Consider the following 21,024-nt stretch of genomic DNA (forward strand, 5'->3'; position numbering starts at 1 on the left):
ACCACATATTTGATACCAGAGGGTTTTCGTTCTTGGCCTTGCTGGAGCTCTCTGCAGCTTTTGATAAAATGACCCAGAGGCTTTCATTGCCATCCTGAGAGCCCCCATGGATGGTGGTTGCGCTGGTCTTAGGTTCAATTTCCTATATTATTGACTCCCAAAAGCCCATATTCAAGTTGCTAAATCCTGCCCTTTCAAGTGTCACAAGTTCCATCTTGATGTTGTCCAGTTGGTATATGTTGTAACGTGTGCAAGTGATAGCCCAGTTTCTTGATTAATGCTGAGTTGATTTTGGGGTTTTTTGGGTTTCCAAAAGAGTATAATAAATATCTCAAATAGTGCCTTGGTTGAATAGAGGGTTACATTTCTATCGATTTCCAGACATTACCTGAAGTTGAACTAAGACTGCATTGATCCTTTTTGCAGGCACACACTTTGTACTCAGTAGATTGGAGTAGCAGAATCAAGGGGGCTCCTGTTGTCTCTGCTTCCTGATGACAAGTCTCTTGCACTTTTACTGGACAGTGTTGAGGTCTATCAAACAATATATCAAGCAACACATTGCTTGCTTCTTTTCATCTGTTTTGTTACATACCATTAAAGCATGGATTCCAGGGGCGGAAAGAGAACAGAGCTGCATGTTTTGGTCCAGTTTACCTGTTGTAATGCAGTTATCTCCATTAATTCATCTAAAGGCAGTGCTACTGTACTATTAGCAAAACCATAGTTATGTGAAAATATCACCACTGTCTTTTGAAACCACCATCGGTTACGATGTGAGGCTTCAGTTTAAGCGTGTCTGCCTTATTACACGGAATATTACTTTTTGCAATAAAAATAAAATTAACAAATGAAAAATATTGTGCCTTCTTACATAAATTCAGAAATTATTAACAACTCATATAACCTAATTTCTAAGCTTGAGTACGAATCCTTTGAAAATATACAATTGATTGTAATGTTATGTCATTTTAGTTCTATAACCGGAATTGGGCACACTGACAACTATGTGGTAAGATTTGCGCTTCATCAACCTGAAAAATAAACGAATCAAATACACATAGCTTGTATGTTGAGCCAAGAAATGAATTGTGAAAAAGTATTGTTGAGGAAATATGCGTATTGCCTCAGTTCCATCACTATTTGGGAATACTATAGGCTTCATTGTAGTCCAGAAGCCATTGGAGGAAAATAGGTTTTGAACCCATGGAGTCAGTTTGAATGATAACAAGCACATGTGGCTCATTTAAAGGCATTGAAGAGCCTGTAGAGTTGGAAGTAAGAAGGTAAAGAAATATTGTGAAGAATGTTACATGGGGCCTAAAAGCAGAAGACATTATTGAATGAGCAGATACGGACCACCATCGAGGAGGAGGAAGAATTTTCATTTTGTCTAGTTAAAGTTAAAGGACAGAGAAGATACTTAATTTTCTACTCAGACAAAGCAGACATGAAAAGATAGATGTTATCAGCAAAAGTTACCACCGTGTGGCTCATATAAAGATTCACTGTGCATAGATGTAACATGTAAATGGCTTCCATCTGTATCGTGTATATAACTGCATAATCTAAAGATCCATTGCAGAAACCCTAAGTTATTATGATTGTTCTCGATACACTCAAGCAAGCCAAAGTTGGCTAAGGTCCCTTTTTCCAATAAACATCTCTAATTTTAAACCTTTGCGTGTGTCGGACGGCCCCCGTCCATCCGACGTCATGGTGGGCGTGTGCGGAGGATGTCAGGGGGTAGTCCTAAACACGCCCAGTCATAAATCACCCGCACCGCGGCGGAATTCCCGCGGCGGAATTCCCGCCGCGGTCAACGTGTTAAAAATAAAGTTGTTCATGTTCTCCGGAAATCAAACATTTCCGGTACAATTAATCAGAACATAAATTCCATTGACTAGGTATTTATAAATAGGCTCATGGATTCCCCATTTGTGTACTAGTTAATTCATCATTGAGTTATGAAAATGTTCCTGTGTATCACCTACTTGCATCCCTTTGTGAACTTCATTTAGTTTCACAACATTCCAGTGGCGGCTCCTCGAGGGAGTGCTGTGGGGCGGTGGGGTGGGGAATGGGCAGGGTTGGGGGTAGTAAACTCTGGTTATAGCAGCAAACGAGGCCGCCCAGACCAATCCTGGTGCTGCTCTCGTGCTAGAGCGCAGCGTCTGGATTGGGTGGCGAGCATGTGCCCTGCGGGACCATCTGCTTCCGGCTTCCACGATGCGCGGAGCAGAAGGAACTAGGCGGCCGAAAGCAAGAGCAGAGGGGAGCAGCAGGTAAGCGATTTTTTTAATTCTCCAACCTCTCCTCTCCCCCCCCAGCCCTGCCGCCTCGCTGGTTTCAATTGTCAGCAGCCACCACTGTCTCTACTTAGCATTATCTGCAGATAAGAGATTCTCTGATGAGTTTGTCTTACACTTCCTGCCTAACAGAGCAGGGGCTGAAAGGATCTACTGGGATTGAGACTGTCAAACTAAACAGATTGAGAAGCAGCATGTGCTGTATGTCTTTTAATTACTAAATACGAATCTATCTTCGCGTTTTCTAAAGTAATTTAACTTCAGTGTGAGGCCCAATTGACATGTTTATGGGCATTACTTTGCTAAAATGCTCTGCTCTTTTTATGGTGGTTGAAGGGCCAGTTCTGTGGTCTTTGTGATATTAGTCTAGCCAAGAGGATTGAACGCTTTTATAGGGTAGTAGAGGTATTAATTACTTTCACGTTTCCATTATGTTCTACATTTGTTCACTCCCTTGTTTATCTTTGTTTTGCTTGCAATTTAAGGCAGATTAACACATTTTCCCACCTACACATCGTACACTCATTTTATCCTATTTTGACGACATTGCAGAAAGTTGTGTATTTACCTGTGATTGTGCAGGAGCGCACACACGTGCACAACATATGTGCCTAATCATTCATGATTTGGATTTCAGTCACAATATCTTCTTGCAATTGTAAACCTTATCAGTAGCATTTCGGTGTGGGAAATTCTGGCAAGATTAAATTGCATTTGCAACCACAGGCCAGCTGCCGCTTTGTTGGCTTTTTGGTTGCACACAACCAATCAGAGCTGCTAGCATAACACATACTTTAAAAAGGGCATGTCTATCTCTCATATTTCCTCAACCATCAGTACGCTAAGATCTGCGATCCATAACACGACAACCGCGCCTCAGTGGTCATCATGCACGACACCTAGGCTCAAAGCAAAAACAAGACTTTTCCAATCACACACCAGCACGGTGTAGCAGTGCCCCTCGTAGTACAAACACTATGAGACAAAACCAACAAACAACATTTGCAGTGAGAAATCCTTGGTACTTGTGTATCAATTTGCATTTTTCAAGTTTTGTCTGAGGCTTTGCAAGCTCTTTTAAGTGACATTTCGGTTATCTCTCTGTCAAAGGGATTTATTTTGTGATAAAAACGTTTGTGTGCAGGAACCTGAACTTCAATTTAGTTTGTATGGCTCACAAATGTTTCCATTATGCTTTTAAAACCATGAAATGTTGGTGTCCTCTCTTTCTGGTTGGCAGATTGCTTTCAGGCGATTTCTGTGAACGTTTTAGGTACATTTCCTAATTCCGGTAAAGGATGCTTAATGTGTTCCTAGAAAATACTACACTAGTCTTCTTTTTATTGTATTGATTCATAAAGAAAATTGAAATGTAGCAAAATGTGCTTTGTGAAAACTTTCTCTGCAGGTGCAATAGACGTCGCTTGCGTTTCTTAGCGAGTGTTTACCTCATTTACATTTCTTTTGTACCACTATGTCCATTACTAATATTACTGTTACTATAGTTGCTGCGACTAATACTGTGCCTACTACTACTACTGTTGTAGAACCTACTACTTTAAGTATGACTGCTATAGCTACTATTACTATTGGTACTATTATTATAGCTACAACTATTCTTCTTAATGTCATTATTATTAGAGATATCATTATTAATTATGATGATAATGATAATAATAAATACATACAAATAATAAATACCACCAAAAACGACAACAATAATAACAATAACAACAGCAACATTAGTAATATTAACAATACTGATATTTTCTATTGCTATTATTACTATTTTTAATATCAATAATATTATTGTTGTTTTTATTATATAGAATTATAGGTGGCTAACAGTGAATTGCAGTGGCGTTTTTCATAAAGGGGTTCTGAGTGACATCAAATAGACAACGAGAGCAAAGCTCGAGTCGTCTATAATGTCACTCAGACCCCAGAGGTGAAAAACAACACTGTGATTCACTTTTTGCACATCTATAGTTTTATGTTATGTATGGCCCCCAAAATCAGCTGCTGCAATTGGGCAGTGGAGTAATGGGGAGGCATATCATGGCCTCTCTTCCCTGGACCAATTTAAAAAAAAAACATAACTTCCTGCGACAACCCCTCCACTAGGGTCCTTATCTTCCCTCCACCCCAGAGGCTGTGCTTCCTGTTCTCCAGTACTGCTCTGAACAGCTCTCATAGAGCCAAGGAAGAGAAACCTGGCATTATTATATAATTTAGCAACAGTGGTTAACATGTTCTGTTACCCACTGCTGCTATGTCATAGCAGCGAATTGCTGGATTTAGAATCCAGTCACTCATGCTTATGGCTCTCTATGAGTGCCATGCATCACAATACCAATAATTCTGTCAGGACCAGAGGCTTTGCACTCCCTCCAAACCTCCGGACACCCCTTTGGATGCCAATGTAATATGGCCTGAAAAAATACCATAGGTTTCATAAAATAAAGCAAGCACAAAGCATGTCAAATATGGCAAAAAAAGAAGTCTACGTATCTTGTGCGAAGCAGCAAAGAAAGAGGATGTCAATATGGCAACACTAAAATGTATTCGAGCAGGGACACCATGAATGGTACAGGAGATGTAATTTCATATTAAGGTTTATGGGAAACATGGTTTATTTAAAAAGTTTGGTTTGATTGGCTGCTAATGAGTTGTATTCGTAAACAGACGGCTTTTCAGAGTGTATTTGAAGTGCTCTTCTGAATGCTGACCTTGCCAAAGTCGACTCACATTTGTATGCACCATCATGTCATAAACGTTGCCCAGCACCACTTCCACTCTCTGACAGTTCTTTTCTAATATTGTTTTAGGATTTTATTTTGTAATACAGCTACTATAGTGTAATAGCAAAATCTAATGGATTTTACACAAACGAGTAAAGGGAGTGTCATACGGTTCCTATGATTTAAGTAGGATGGTGTATCCGGACAACATAACCACCAGGAAATGGGGACTAAGTCCACACATATCATCAGAGCCTATTGGCCCAATTCCTAGCTAGCTCACATTACCCCATCTGAGCCCCTAACCTTACCAGGTTACCAGATGGTATCTGCAACCTCAGAACATGATCACTCTATTTCCCCAAGGAAATCGTAGAAGCCTTTCATCGTTTACTTTCGCATGCCAAAAGTAAACAGAAGGTAGCTACAAATTGACTTTTTAAACATTTATTGAAACAATCATATTCTTGTGTAGAAATTGTGAACTGCAATTATTAGAAGGATGAAACAAAGCAATGTAACCAGCTTTACAAGAATGGGGATAAAGATAAACAGTTCAACCATTGTAACATTACTGGGACATTAGGATTATATTTGTACTCCTATCTAATACTACATACATTATCGAGAGCATAGTAAAACTACGCTCTGTCAGATCTCTTTGAACAGTCTAACCCCTATACCTGTGTATGAAGTATCAGGAAGCTGATCTGGTGTAGAGCAAGCTATTGTCATTTGCAGGATGATGTTAGAGTCTGCATATCCGTCACAGTGAACAGCATACCAGGATAATCCCAGCAGAAGTGCTCCTCTGCTCCTTCTGGATCAGAGGTAGTTTATATAATAAAATTTGTGTTCTAATCACTCTGTGCTAAAGGTGCAGAGCTGAAGTGATGGTTAGTCTGGTGCCTTAGAGCTCTCTGCAACTGGACACCAAATGCAAGGGCAATGAGTTCAATGCTCCTAGTCTTGGACAGAGTGTACAGGCAACATGATAATATACTTACTCAGAAAAGTGCTGCGTGCAAAAGAATTTCTAAGTACAATGTTGTTTAAGTGCAAAGCATGTAAAAGGTCTCCACCAGAAAAAGATGTAAAGTTAAAATGTGTAGCTAAAATGGAAACTCTAGCGCAGGCCCTATTGAACCTACCAACAGGAGGTCGTACTGTCACAGGTGTGTTTAGTAGTAAAATTGCAGACTTTATAACCAAAGGACTTGAGAGGGAACCCTAAGTGATCCTAAGCAAATCATTTTATTTGTCAGAGTCATAGTTTCCCGATCTGCCAAAAACTGGAGGCAGTTTGGTTCACAGTATGCTATATATGACAAGCATTGGCATTACCAATAGGTCTCGCTTTGGGACCTTATAAGTGTTTAGTTATCCAGCACAATATCCTTGGCCCAAAAACATCAGCTGTTGCATGACTGAACACTTATAAGGTCCCAAAGTTTCCTTTGCATACACAAAAACTGTACCCCATTTGCAGCATCAGTGAAGTGAGTCTAAGGGAAGAGGGTAATGTGGAGTGTCAGGGGTGAGGTGGAGACCGAGGAGAGCGACGTGGAAAGAGAGAGAGGGTGAGGAGGGTGCGGTAGTGGTGGGGAGAAAGGAGGGTAGGGTGGAGAGAGAGGAGGGCGTGGTGCAGAGAGAAGAGGGTGAAGCAGAGAGAGGGGAGTGTAATAGGGAGTCTAATAGAAAGGAGAGTTAGGGGAGAGGGAGCAGGGTGAGGTAGAGAGAGGAAGGATAGTGAGGAAGAGAGAGATATAGGATGATGATGTGGAGAGAAGCAAGATGGTAAGTTGGTGAGGCAGAGTGAGGAGGGTGAGGTGGAGAGAGAATGGAGAGGTGGGCAAGAGTGAGGTTTAGAGAAAGGAGGTTGACACACAGTGAGAGAATGGTGAGGTGAAAGGAGGATGAAGCAAGAGAAAGATGAGGGTGCAGCAGAGAGAGGGAGCCGTGGTAGGGAGAGAGGAGGGTGAGGTTTGGAGAGAGGAGGTTGAGGTGGGGAGACAGGAGGATGAGGTGGGGAGAGAGGAGGATGAGGTGGGGTGAGAGGAGGGTGAGGTGGGGAGACAGGAGGATGAGGTGGGGAGAGAGGAGGATGAGGTGGGGTGAGAGGAGGGTGAGGTGGGGAGACAGGAGGATGAGGTGGGGAGAGAGGAGGATGAGGTGGGGTGAGAGGAGGATGAGGTGGGGTGAGAGGAGGGTGAGGTGGGGGACAGGAGGATGAGGTGGGGAGAGAGGAGGATGAGGTGGGGTGAGAGGAGGGTGAGGTGGGGAGAGAGGAGGGTGAGGTGGGGAGAGAGGAGGGTGAGAAGAAGATATAAGATGGTGTGACTCAGAGGTGTAACATTAGCCCTCGCAGCCTCCGAGGTGGGGTTGTGGCTGAGCTCCATGGAGACCCCTCCAGCACTGTACACGGGCGACGGCCCGTGGCCTGAGAGCTCTTGACTGAGTGCAGGGGAGGGGGCGCTCCTGTACTTTACAAAGGGGCCCCCTCAAGTTTTATTACGCCACTCGTGCGGCTCAGAGGGCCAATGGTGAGGTGGAGAGGAGAAGGTGATGCAGAGAGAAGGAGTGCAGCTCTGTAGGAGGTTGATGCATGATGCACTTTTAGAGGATGACAAGGTGGAGCATAAAAGGAGGGTGAAATGAGGGAAAATGAGGGTGGGTCTCAAGACAGAGAGGAAGTCGCAGCTATGACAGAGGCGGAAGGGGTGAAGAGAAAGGAGGGAGAAGCACAGAGTGAAAAGGGAGAAGTGCAGAGAAGAGAGCGATGTCCGCGGGAGAGCAGGGTAAAGCGAAGGGTGTGGCCAAGAGTAAGGATGCTGAGGCGGAAAGAGAAGAGAGATAAAGCGCATAGGGACAAACCCCAGGATAATATCTAGTAGATTTAGACCATCCAGCACCCAGACCCAGCTCTCAGACACCCGCGAGACACCAGGCAACACCATGCTTCCTCGTGGCGCTCCCAGATACCGAAGCCCGGTGCTGGGCCCGGTGTCACTCCTGCTGTCACTCCTGCTGTCACTCCTGCTGCTCTCGAGATGGCACAATCCATCTGTAGAGTTGTAAACACTTTTTCCGTGACACAGGTCAGGATTTAGGGAGTGCGTAGTGTATGTCCTCTATGTTCTTGTTCAAGCACACACTTAGGGTGCATTTGCAGAAGATTGCAGGTAGGCGCTGCTGTCCTGGGGTACTGCGTCTAGGTGCCCGGCACAGCCGGAAGTCGACAGTGCTTGCACAGACAGTCACAGCACGTGGTGTTGTTGGAGGCAGGGATGCGTGTGCCCCAGGAATGCAGTCCTCTTCAGTAACTCTGAGAGCAGAGTGTGTGACCGCCTGCTCTTCCCGTGAGCAGTGGCTCTGCGGCCCTAGATGCCTGGATGGACGGCCTCCAGCACAGAGTCTGGTCCAACAGCTCTATGCACAGCTGCAGTGTCTGTCAAGGCTTCCCGTGTGGGCCTGAAGGCTGTTAAAATGATTCTTTCACTGGGTGAGAGGAACTGTCAACCAATGAAAAAGATGTGTAAAAGATGCATGCACTGTGAGGATGAGCGAAAGAGAGAAATGAAAAAGGCGCATAAATAAGACACCCGTTGCAGTAGTACACAGTCTATGGCATTGAGGAATGAACTGGAGAGAAATATCACAGTGAAGAGGAGAAAGGAACTATAAAGAAACCATGTAGAATGGTACTTACGTCGTTGGCAGTAGAGGCAAAACACTACTCTTGTATTCCGAGGTTTGGCACGTTACCAAATTGTGTTATTCTGGGCAAATTTCTCAATGCGCCAATTTACCTATTTGCTAAAAAAGACAACTCTAACAAATGTGCCAACTCTATGACTCTGTCATAGTAAAACTGGACAGAATACTGAGAGAAGGGTACCAGCAATGGGTGGAGGGGATGGGAGTACAGGAGACCAGTGGCAGTAGAAACAAGATGCAAAGTAAAATATGACGCGCGGCCGCGAGACACCCTGTGTGGCGGGGGAGGGGCTGTTAACTGAGAGGGGGAGCAGGAGGTGAGCCTGCGAGTGGTACGCGCGGCAAAAGTGAAAGTGATCGCGAGCGATGTGCGCGCACCATAACGAGAGAGGAAAGCCAGATGGCGCCTCTGCTCATCATTGTGTGCGTAACAGCACACTCTATGCCTCCCCAAAAGCTGTGATTGGACTTTTGAAAGCCCACTCACTAAATGTCTCGCGAGACAGCGCATGTGCTGGCTCAGGCAAGACCTAAAAAATAAAGACAAAATGTATCCTGTAGCATATCATTTCAATGTGTCATATATTACAATATTTGTTTCAGATACAAATGTTAGTTATTTATCACATTGTGAAAGACAGAAGAGGTGGTAACAGGGAGCACTTACTAACGGAAAAGGAAGCTCTCTGGGTATACACATTTCACACTTAAAAGTATGGTCTTATCTCAGTTTGAACTACACTACGTTATACATTAAAAGCTAATTGATTTTTACATCCCCTTTCTTCTATTCTGACTAATAATTGTCCCATCAATCATAAAATATAAACATAAATATAGTCTAGAGATCGGCATTAACAGGGGAGAATTAATGGGAGAGGATGAAGAAAGGAGGAAATTCCACATGTGCCCTCAAGCAAGCATTTAGAGCAGTGACAATTTTCGTATTCGAGGAGTTAGGCAGACCCGGGTTTCGGGTGTGTTGGTAATATTTATAGTGAGATACCAACAGAGTTCAACTAAATGATCTTAACTTAGTAAAAGGAAATACATGGCCAATACGTACAGTAACTGCATGCATGTAATGTGGTGGTGCACATAAATGCCGAAACTATTAAAATGTCAGATGGTCCTTCGGGTGAGCATTAGAGGAAGTTTAATGTTTGACGGCTTTTGATTGAAAGAACAGATTTAAATGCCATTGGGAGTTTGAAAATAAGGTGAAGAAGGAAACAGAGACAACTTAATTAACTTGGTAGGCACGCGAGTACTTTGTAACAGTTGTGGCCATCATGGCCCGCGGGTGGGGGGGCGGGCACGGGAGGTGTCACAGGGAGGGTAGCGAGGGGGGTCACAGGGTGGGGAGCATAAAAAAAAAAAAAAGAAATAACTTACCTTTAGGCCGGGTCCCGCGTCTTTGCTCTTGCTCTCCTGTCTCCAACTTCAGGAACAGGAAGCAGACAGCCAGGCTCCCTCCCCTAGACCAATCACAATGCTGCAATGCAGCGTTTTGATTGATCTGAGTGCCATGGCATGGCGCTCAGCCAGGGGCTGAAGGGGTGGGCATGTTTTCCATGCAGGCTGTAATGCAGCCTGCATGGAGAAGAGGAAAGTGCGCATGACTGGTTTGGGAGGCCCGAGAGGGCTGACCAAACAGTCATTGGGCACTTAGGACATTGCAAATTGCTCCTCCCCTGCTCCGTTAGAAGAGCAGCCTGCCCGCCTGCAAAGGAAACATAAAATGGTACGTTTTTGCTTCTTGCACTGCGCCACCACTGCTTTGTAACGAAGCTCTAGCAATGACTTATAAAGTTTGCATAATCTTTTATTTTAGACCCAGCCTATAAATCAGAGTACAGTGCAACATTTTAGTTCAACACAATGTTTTCGCAATTTTTCTTCAGGGTCTTCGTAGTGTGATGCAGGTATTTTGTACAATTAGGCGTTCTCCATCACCCACCAGGCACTTTCTAACACTGCTGAAACGTTTGCAATAAATACTGCACTGTGTTTAGTTTGCCCCCACTGCGTTCTTTTGAAAAAGTACATATATTTTATGTACAGTATATGTATGTGTGTATGTATGTATGTAAGTACGTATGTGTGGGTATTTGTGCAGCAAAAACGTAGGTAGAGAGAAATGAAGTATTGAACAAGGGCAGGAGCCCTTCAATGTGATGCAGAATTGTTTAGAAAGAGGTATGTGGTAAATACATTATTTACACTATCATAATTTCTATAAATATCAAAAGGGTCAAGCATAAATGAGGAGCAGAGTCCGTGGTGTTAGAGTCAATGGGCTTTATTTCATTAACTCGAGTTAAGGGAGAGCTCCGGCACCAAGCGGGCATAGGAGTGGTCTGAGCTTTATTCACAGAGTACAATATTTATACATTCTTTGCATACATAGGGAGGAGCCCTCCAAGCAGAAGGAAAGAAAAAGATATGAGCATGTAGGCGTTCACTGTAATGAGTCATAGGTGGGTGGGTGCATAGAGGGGGCAGCAAGGTCAGCTAAAACTCGCACTGCATGTTTGCGTAACTTTATCAGACTTTTCCACGAGGGCTGTTTCCTTTCTGTTGGTCAGGGAGGGCCCTGGGTGTCAGAGTGACTAGCATGTCTGGTCTTATCTCTTAGCTCGGGGCAGCATGCAGATTGCTCTCATCTGTAGAAGTGTTGCTGCTTCATACTAGCAGTTGGTTTGGCCCTTCCTGTTCACCCCTTGTGTAACTGTCTTGGAGGTTTCCCTTGACATGGGCCCCACTTATCTCTGAGAGCCAACAGTAAAACTGGGCCTTATCTCTGCAGATGGGCTTCTGCTTGGCTCCTGCTCGGGGCCGGAATGCAGCTTTATCAGGTCGACCCTTGTTTGACACTGTTAAGACACCCCGGGCTGGGCCTCTTCTCCGTGACTGTTCAAAAAATATCTAATGTGCTGCAGAGAAATGTAACGTGTGCCTTTTTCAGGGTCTGGCATGGAGGGGCCTGGTGACAGAGAAATAAGGCCTCTGAATGTGAAGTAATCCAGGGGTTTTTATTCAACATGGCAGATGGTGAGAGGGTAGCGCGTGGGGGCACAAATACATATAAATATGTAATTTTCTTCATTCCCTCCTTGTCCCCAAGCGCACCCCTCTAATACACCTCTATTTTCATCAGGCCGTTAATGTGTTCTTGCAACATGATCTTTTCATTTTTTCTGCTCTGCACATGTGGACGGGGAATGCAGGCAGTGGCGCACAGACCGCAGATGGCCGGTCCGCATTGGATGCAGAGGCAACAACTGAAGATGATAAACAGTATTGATCCTACTACAGTCAACACTTTCCATCCCCATGTTGATACTAATCCCCACAACCAGCTGCTTAAGGACCATTCTCCTTTATCCATGTCTAGCTGACTTGACATCTTGTGTAGCTTGGCAATGGCTTGGTATACCGTAGGTGTGTTATTTGGAATAAACACACAACAACTTGTGGAGATCAATTTGCATACACCACCCCGGTCAGCCAGAACAATGTCTAAAACAATGCGATTTTGTAGGGTCATGAGTCTATCCGCGACCACCACGGCTGTGAGATTAGAGAGGGCACCTGCCGTTGCATCTATCGTGTTTTGCACCACTCGTGTGAGGTGGCGGATGTTCCTGCTGTTTATCATTGGACCCCAAAATGGAATGACTCCGGCAAAGAAGTCTCCCGCCTCCTGCCCTGCTGTATCTTCTGTATCTATGACCCGCCTTCGCCGTCTGTTATAGACAGTCAGAGGCTCAATTTCATGATAGTCCGCAGGGGCAGTGTAGGTGGGGGAAGGAGAAAAGCAATGTAACAAGTGCCGGACCAGCCCTGTGGGAGCCATGTATAACCTTTATCCCCACATATGAAGTAGGTGCCCTGTGCGGCTATAAGCCGTGTATTGTTTGTTCCATTCAAATTGACTGTGTGATTGCAGATGCTATCACCCATACGTATCTTTCCTTTACTTTGGACACAAAAAGGGACTTTCGGTGATGCCACAAAAACAGGTGAAACAGATCTTTTTCTCCTGTCCATATACTGATAATATAACCTATTAGATCTGTTACCGTGGTCAGCATAGGCTTCCTGCTCTAGTGGGGTACCACACGCCCTGTTCTTTTCACCTCGCCAACATAAAATGTATAGGTGATATCGGAGCTGAGACTGCTCTTTTGTATCCGTATTGGCCATATAGGAAGCTTTGTTTGTTTCCCACCAACCGGTACAAGAGCTTTCATAAGAAAAAGGGAGAGTGATGAAAGGCATGCCTTTGGCAACTGTGTGGGGAAGAAGACCGCACACCCAGCAGTTGGATGTGTTTATGGCCAGTTGATGTTGTTGTAAAAGGGTGATGAAAGTATTGTTATTAAATTCATTTCATCTGCTCTCTAAGTGTACTGGGAGCTCAACATGTGAATGTACTATGGTGGCATTGTGTGAGACAGCAGGTGGATAGAGAACATGTAAGAACCAGCCAATACTTATTACCACAATGCTCATAAAAAGTACAATAATCAGAGACACTATACATCTGCTGTGTAATAACTTGCATTACTTCTCTCTCATTTTAGTCCTTTTTTCTTTACTGTTCACTAGTTTATTCAGGTCAGACATCATGTTCAACCGCTTCACCACCGGGTGGACTTAGACAATCAAACGTCGACTGACCTTCTAGATCTCAGTTTGGAAGTGTACTCTTGCTGGGGAGTGTTCTCCAGAAAGGGGGGCTCAAAGTCTGTACTGTCTTTGTTTTTAGCAAATGTTCCGGTAGTCCCAAAGTATTTTTTACAGTGACTGGCATGCAGCCACCCCCTTCTTCCCTCGACTATGATGGCCGTACTCGTGGTCAGCAGAACTAACTTTGCTGCCTTCCACCTGGGGTCCAGGGGGCTCTTCCGGTTAAAATTCCTCACTAGCACCCAGTCCCCTGGGGCTATGGCATGGTCCTCGACCTGTGTGTTGTCAGGGAAAGCAGCGGCAACCTGCGAACGACAAGAGACTAGTGCAGACATCAAGGAAGCCAGGTAATCTGTAAGCATAGTACTGTCAACATCAGTTATTTTCTTAGGCATTGGTGTACCCCACATATTTGGTGGTCTGCCAAAAACCACCTCATATGGGGATGGGCCGGTTCTAGAATGAGCTACGATGCGCATGTAAAAGAGGGCAACCGGTAAGGCTACCATCCAATCCACGCCTTTTTCTGCACAGACTTTAGCTCATTTTGTTTTGAGGGTCTGGTTATGTCTCTCTACTAGACCTGCTGCTTGGGGATGCCTCACACAATGGAACTTCCAGGTATATCCCAACAGAAGAGACACCTGTTTCATGAGCTCGGAGGAGAAGGGCTGGCCATTGTCTGAGTAAATGACACGTGGCAACCCGTATCTCGGGAAGAACTCCCTCACCAACTGTTTGGCTGTTGTAGCTGCAGTATAATCTGGGACTGGGTAAGCTTCTGTCCGTCTGGTTAGGGCACACACTATTACCAGGACATACTTGTAACCTCTACATCTGTCTATTTGGATATAATCCATTTGGAGAACCTCAAAAGGGTGATCAGGGGGATGAAATCCACCCTGTTCCACTGAGATGCCTTTTCCAGGGTTTAATTGGCAACAAATCATGCAAGTCTTCACTTTCTGTTTTGCTGCCGCTCGCAAGTGTTTGTTAAACCAGATATTCTGCAGGCCATCCAACATTCCCTTCTCTCCCAAGTGTGCCGGGCTATGCGCTGTCTCTATTATCACCTGTACCATAGAATCTGGGAGAAACCATGTCTTTTTGTTTTTAGTCATCCAACCCTGGTCAGTCTGGACCCCTCCTTGTTCAGTCCATTTCTTTATTTCATCTGGAGTGGCATGGGTCTGTATATCTTGTACATCTTTGGAGGGATCCCTGACTGTCATAGTCCTTGTCAGTGGTAATACCTGTGAGTTTGTTATGTCAATTGGAGTCTGAGCTGTCTGTTTAGCAGTTCGGTCTGCCAGGTCATTACCTTGGGAAATGACATCTGTGGCCTTGGTGTGTGCTTTGCATTTCAGAATCGCTATGGCTGTAGGTAGGTGTATTGCTTCTAACAAGGCCTGTATGAGAGGGCCATGCTGTATCTTGGCCCCGTGTGAGGTCAGAAAACCTCTCTCCCTCCATAGTACCCCAAAGTCATGAACTACCCCAAACGCATATTGTGAATCAGTGTAGATGTTAACCCTTAACTGTTTTGCTCGTTTACAGGCTTGCGTCAAAGCAATGAGCTCTGCTGCTTGTGCTGACAGGATATCTATTCTTTGTGTCTCTATGATCTCATGGTCAGTAGTTACGGCGTATGCTGCCACTAATTCTCCTGCCCCTGTTCTCATGCATGATCCATCTACATAAAACGTTATGTCAGGGTCTGGGAGTGCAACATCTGTCAAGTCTTGTCTTGGCTTCGTCACTACATTTATTACTTCCACACAGTCACGGGGTGTGGTGTCATCTGTGCTTGAGGGTAAAAGAGTGGCAGGGTTGAATATGTTATATCTTCTAATCTCTATGTGGGCTTGAAATAGTGTCAGCTCGTATCCTGTCAATCTTGCTACAGTCAGGTGTTGCGTCTGTGTCCTATTCAGGAGAACTTCCACTGCGTGTGGTACTTGTACTGTCAGAGAGTGTCCCAGCACTATCGAATCACTTTGTCTTATGGCCAAAGCTGTGGCCGCAACAGATTTCAAGCATGCTGGCAGAGCCTGTGCTACAGGGTCCAGTGTACTAGAAAAATAAGCACATGGCTTGTGTTTCCCTGCTTGGTCTTGTGTGAGGACAGATAGTGCTGTCCCATCCCGCTCTGTCACGAACAGGGTGAAGTGTTTCTTGTAATCAGGAGTGGCTAAAACTGGCGCTTGACATTATGCCCGTTTTAGTTCCTCAAATGCTAAGGTGTGCTCTGATGTCCAAGGGAGGACGTTAGAGGTGGCTGCCTCCAATGTAGTCAATTGTATGAGTGGCTTGACTATGTGGGCATACTGGGGAATCCATTGTCTGCAATAGGAAGTAAGGCCAATGAATGCACGTACTTCTTTCTGTGTTTTGGGTTGTGGAATGTTGGAAATCAATTTAATTCGTTCTTGTGTCAGCTGCCTACCCTCCTTGGACAGCAAGTGCCCTAAGTAAGCCACTTGCTGTTCACAGAACTGTAACTTTGAAGGGGACACCTTGTGCCCCTTGTCCGCCAGAAAATGAAGGACCGTGAGGGAAGCCTCTTCACAGTCAGTTTCTGATCTTGCTGTGATGAGAATGTCATCCACGTACTGTATTAATGCTGTGTTAGTAGGCATACTGATACTGTCAAGTTGTCTCTTTAATGCCTGACTGTAAACACTTGGGCTTTCTGTAAAGCCTTGGGGAGCTCTTGTAAATTTAAAGCTGCGCCCTTTTAAACTGAATCCGAAAAGATATTGACTGTCAGGATGTATTGGAATGCTGAAGAATGCATTCTTCAGGTCAATGACAGTGAAAAATGTTGCCTCAGAATCAATGGCAGTAAATAATGAGGAAATGTCTGGGACCACTGGGTATTGTGGGACCACACATTTGTTCAGTTCTCGAAGGTCAACTACTAGTCTGTAAACTGGGGGTGCTTGAGGGTCTGTGCGTTTAAGAACAGGGAGGACGGGGGAGTTACACACATTCGAGTCTGTCTCCACCACCACCCCCTGTTTAATGAGTTCCTGAATTATTTTTAATAAGGCTGTTTCAGCCTCAGGTGGAATCCTGTACTGTCGGATTCGGGGTAGGACTACTCCCTCCTTAAGAGTGACCTCGTGTGGTGTTATATCCATGTTACCTACGTCAGTCGAACCTTGTGCCCATAGATACTGTGGGACATCCTGAAGTCTGGGATCAAAATCTCTAACCATGAAATGCCCTTTGAAATCACGCAAAAACCGTCTTACTCCTTCTGGTGAGCAACAGATAACTGCTCCCAGTTCTTTTAGGGTCTTTATACCTAGTAAATTTTCTGGACATGTTTTAGTGAGTAGTAGGTCTGTGGTGCGTGTCAGTGGACCCACCCCTAAAGAGACTGGTTCTGATACTTTGTTGACAATTGGCTTTCCAGAAAATCCCAGGGATATATTCTGTGAGCCCGAGAGAGGTGCCCCTGGGACCTCGTCATGACTGATGGTAGTCCTGCTTGCCCCTGTGTCAATCAGAAACTTTCTATCTTGCCCCAGCAAACGAGCATGTACATAAGGACCCTCTTGGTCCACAGGAACTGGGATAAGGGGCAAGCAATCTTCCCTCTCGAGGCTGTTTCATGATAAAGATTGGTATTCTGGGTAGTCTGACTGCGTGTACTGATACATTTGAGGTGTAGCGGCAGCGGACGTCTGGACCTGCTGCGGGGTGGGGGCTTGTGTCTGTTGAGTGTTGTGCTGTCTGGGTGTATAGGGCCGTTCCTTTGTTTTACCTGTGGCTATATTGTGCTTTAGGACGGGGCATTCCCTTACAAAGTGACCCTGTTGTTTACAATAATTGCAGGTCCCTTTAGGGGGCGCGGTACCATTCTTGATCGTGTTTGCAGGTACTGTTTGGGCAACTAGCACTTTCATTTTTGTATCCTTCATGCGCTTCTTTTCTTGTTCTTGCTCTTCCCTTATTCTATTTTGGTGGTATTGCAACATCTGTAACATTTGTGAGGGGCTATTTGCGTGCCAAGTACTCTCAACCTTCAGCACTCTATTCCTAATCTGAGGAAGGGCGTTATCTACCAGTTTGGTCACAAAAAGGTGGGGATAGGCCTCACTACTGTGTTTTAAACCACTGTTGACAGCGAAGCATTTCTCAAACCTAGTGTAGTAGTCGCTCGTGTCTTCCTCTGGTTTCTGTTTACAGGCTGAAATTGCATCCCAGTCTTCCTTTTTGGTCGTCAATAGTCTTGGTAAAATTTGTATAAGGAGTTCGGGGAGCCCCTTAATTTTTTCACCAAGGCCATCTCCCGGGGCCCTACCTGCATCTTCCGCTTGCAACTCTGCCCATTTCAACGTTTTATCTCCCACATCCCAGTCTTTCTCTTTAAGTTTCTCGTAAATGCCTGCTGGTAACAAGACCTTTAGTAACCTTAGGATATCAGGGTAAGTAGAGTCTCCTATACGGAGTATATCTTTTATTTCTCTGTGAAACCCCCCCGGGTCTTTATCATGGGAAGGTAACAACCTCTTCATTTCCAGTATTTCTAGCTTGGTGAGAGGGGTATAGACATATACCCGCTGGACAGTGCCATCTGTTTTTCTTATGGGGTGGACCTCTCGCAGAGGGTACTGTCCTCTGGGGCGAGGGTCTGGTGTCATTGAGGCGGACAGGAATTGCTCATATTGGAGACGCAAGTCTAAAATGGTGTTAATCAGTTCTGGGCCCTGTTTCATCCATCCATCTAGTATTACCTTTTCCAGTATTTTATATAATTTGCCAGGGTGGTGATATTGACTTTCATACAGCGTGATCAAATGTTGGACCATATAGATACTGGCCAAGCATTGTTCGAGTGGTGGGAGGCTCAGGAACATCTGGGCCACTATGTCGGGATTATATACATGATGTTGGGACACCCACTGGGTGGCCGACCGAGCCAACTCCCTCTCATGTGGCGTGAGGGGTGGCTCGTCGTCCATCCAATGGTCTAGGGCTTTTTCAGTTGTTTGGAACAAATCCTCAGGAGAGATGTTTGTTTCCTTGTTAACCCTTGTTTTCTGAGGTCGATGGTGTTTGGCGCCATTACAGTGCCGTGCTACGCCCAGAAAATTCATTTTGTCTGCCGCCTCGTTGTTATCCCCTTCCTCTGACACACTATCCCTGCCTTCCTTCTCGGCGTTGCGTATTGCTGGTATTTTCTTTTTAATCTTGTTAGTCATTGCTTCTGTCTGCGCTACCTTATCATGTTTACCGTCATTGATGCTGTCGCTCCACTCTATTAAACTAACCTCCACGTCCCCATCACCCTCATCACGTTCCCTGATCAGACAGTTGATAATAAAATGGAGGATGTTGTTCTTAGCTTTTACTTTTCTATTTTCCATAGCTTGAGCTACGCATACATGGTTCCGTCCTGTTCTGATGAACTCATACAAGGCATCTAAATGTGTATTCATACCAGGCAGTCCATCTAGCTCTGCGATGGCTTGCCTTACTCGTATTGATATGGCGCGCATTGGACCTGTAATATCTTGCTGCAAATCATATATACATCTAGGGAGTTCGTCGTCATCCTTTATTTCCTTATCCCCTCCCTTCCGCACCCCCGGAAGCCTGTTGTTGGTCCTGGACTGGCTGGGGCACGGCCTCTGGTGGGAGCGGGGGAAAAGGTGCGTCTATGTAGGCTGGGGGTGGCTCTGCTAGGTAGGCACAAAGGAACGCCTCTGGTGCCGTTAGTTTAATTTTAAGGGATACATTTTGGGGAACTTCCTCCGTAATCTCCTCTGAGAGTACAGGGTAGATACCAGCAACAAGAGCATTTCTTTCCCTATCCATTTGTTCCGTTCGAACCTGTTCACCCTCTTCTAGTAACTCTTTTTCTTTTGCCTGTTCTGACATTTGCCTGCTTTTCTCGGCTTTGTTAAGTTCTTTCAGGGCCCTCCTATTAGCCTCTTTGCGCCATAATTCAATGGCCTCTTTCTGCGAGGGCCTCGACTTCCTTTTCCATAGTTGTTCCTCTACTCTCATAATACATTCTGAATCCCATGTCCTGGTAGCAGGCCATCTATGCACCGTCTCTAGATCCTTTGTGTAATCTACTCAGAGGTCTATATAGAGAATAGCTCTGATGCCATGTTTGTTATACATAAAATGGCCGGGAGTATCTCTTGGCGGGACATTAACTGCCTCTTCTAATATTCCCTTTTTAGTGCCTATTTTACGCAATTTTGAAAACGGCGGCATGCTTAAAACCCAATTAAAACAATTTAAAATCTAAAACATATATAACATATTCCTATGCACTGAAATACAGTACAACCATACCGGTCTCCTGAAGGAGACACGTCTTTACCGTGTTCATTAAATGAACCCGTCTTTATGCGTTCTCAGTGGTACTCACCGGGAAGCAGAACTTGAAGACCTGGTCATCGGACGCTTGACGCTTGTGCAGGAATGGCGGACCTCTGAAGACCTCGGACTCGGCTCTCTCACGGGTTGGGCTCTGGGTCAGGACGCTCCGCAATCTTCCTCACCGCCTCGTGTGGATGTCTGGTCGCAGTCCGCCTCCTCCGTGGGCCTGAGGGAGTTGGCGGGAAGTCCCGCTGGCGTGTACACTTGAAGTCCGTCTAGGCTGTAGAAGGGGGCAGGGGCCGGACCTACATCGCCGGCGCGTGGGGAAGGGGATGCGTTCCAGTTTGGGCGCCAGTTAATGTGGTAAATAAATTATTTACACTATCATAATTTCTATAAATATCAAAAGGGTCAAGCATAAATGAGGAGCAGAGTCCGTGGTGTTAGAGTCAATGGGCTTTATTTCATTAACTCGAGTTAAGGGAGAGCTCCGGCACCAAGCGGGCACAGGAGTGGTCTGAGCTTTATTCACAGAGTACAATATTTATACATTCTTTGCATACATAGGGAGGAGCCCTCCAAGCAGAAGGAAAGAAAAAGATATGAGCATGTAGGCGTTCACTGTAATGAGTCATAGGTGGGTGGGTGCATAGAGGGGGCAGCAAGGTCAGCTAAAACTCGCACTGCATGTTTGCGTAACTTTATCAGACTTTTCCACGAGGGCTGTTTCCTTTCTGTTGGTCAGGGAGGGCCCTGGGTGTCAGAGTGACTAGCATGTCTGGTCTTATCTCTTAGCTCGGGGCAGCATGCAGATTGCTCTCATCTGTAGAAGTGTTGCTGCTTAATACTAGCAGTTGGTTTGGCCCTTCCTGTCCACCCCTTGTGTAACTGTCTTGGAGGTTTCCCTTGACATGGGCCCCACTTCTCTCTGAGAGCCAACAGTAAAACTGGGCCTTATCTCTGCAGATGGGCTTCTGCTCGGCTCCCGCTCGGGGCCGGAATGCAGCTTTATCAGGTCGACCCTTGTTTGACACTGTTAAGACACCCCGGGCTGGGCCTCTTCTCCGTGACTGTTCAAAAAATATCTAATGTGCTGCAGAGAAACGTAACGTGTGCCTTTTTTTTTTTTTTACTTTTTATTTGCAGGATAAAATTGCAGAAAATCACACAGTACAATCTGGTCCCAGAAATTGCGAAGTAATGAAATGTTCACAGTA

Source organism: Lissotriton helveticus, chromosome 1_1 (assembly GCF_964261635.1).
Source record: "Lissotriton helveticus chromosome 1_1, aLisHel1.1, whole genome shotgun sequence".
Taxonomy (NCBI): Eukaryota; Metazoa; Chordata; class Amphibia; order Caudata; family Salamandridae; genus Lissotriton; species Lissotriton helveticus.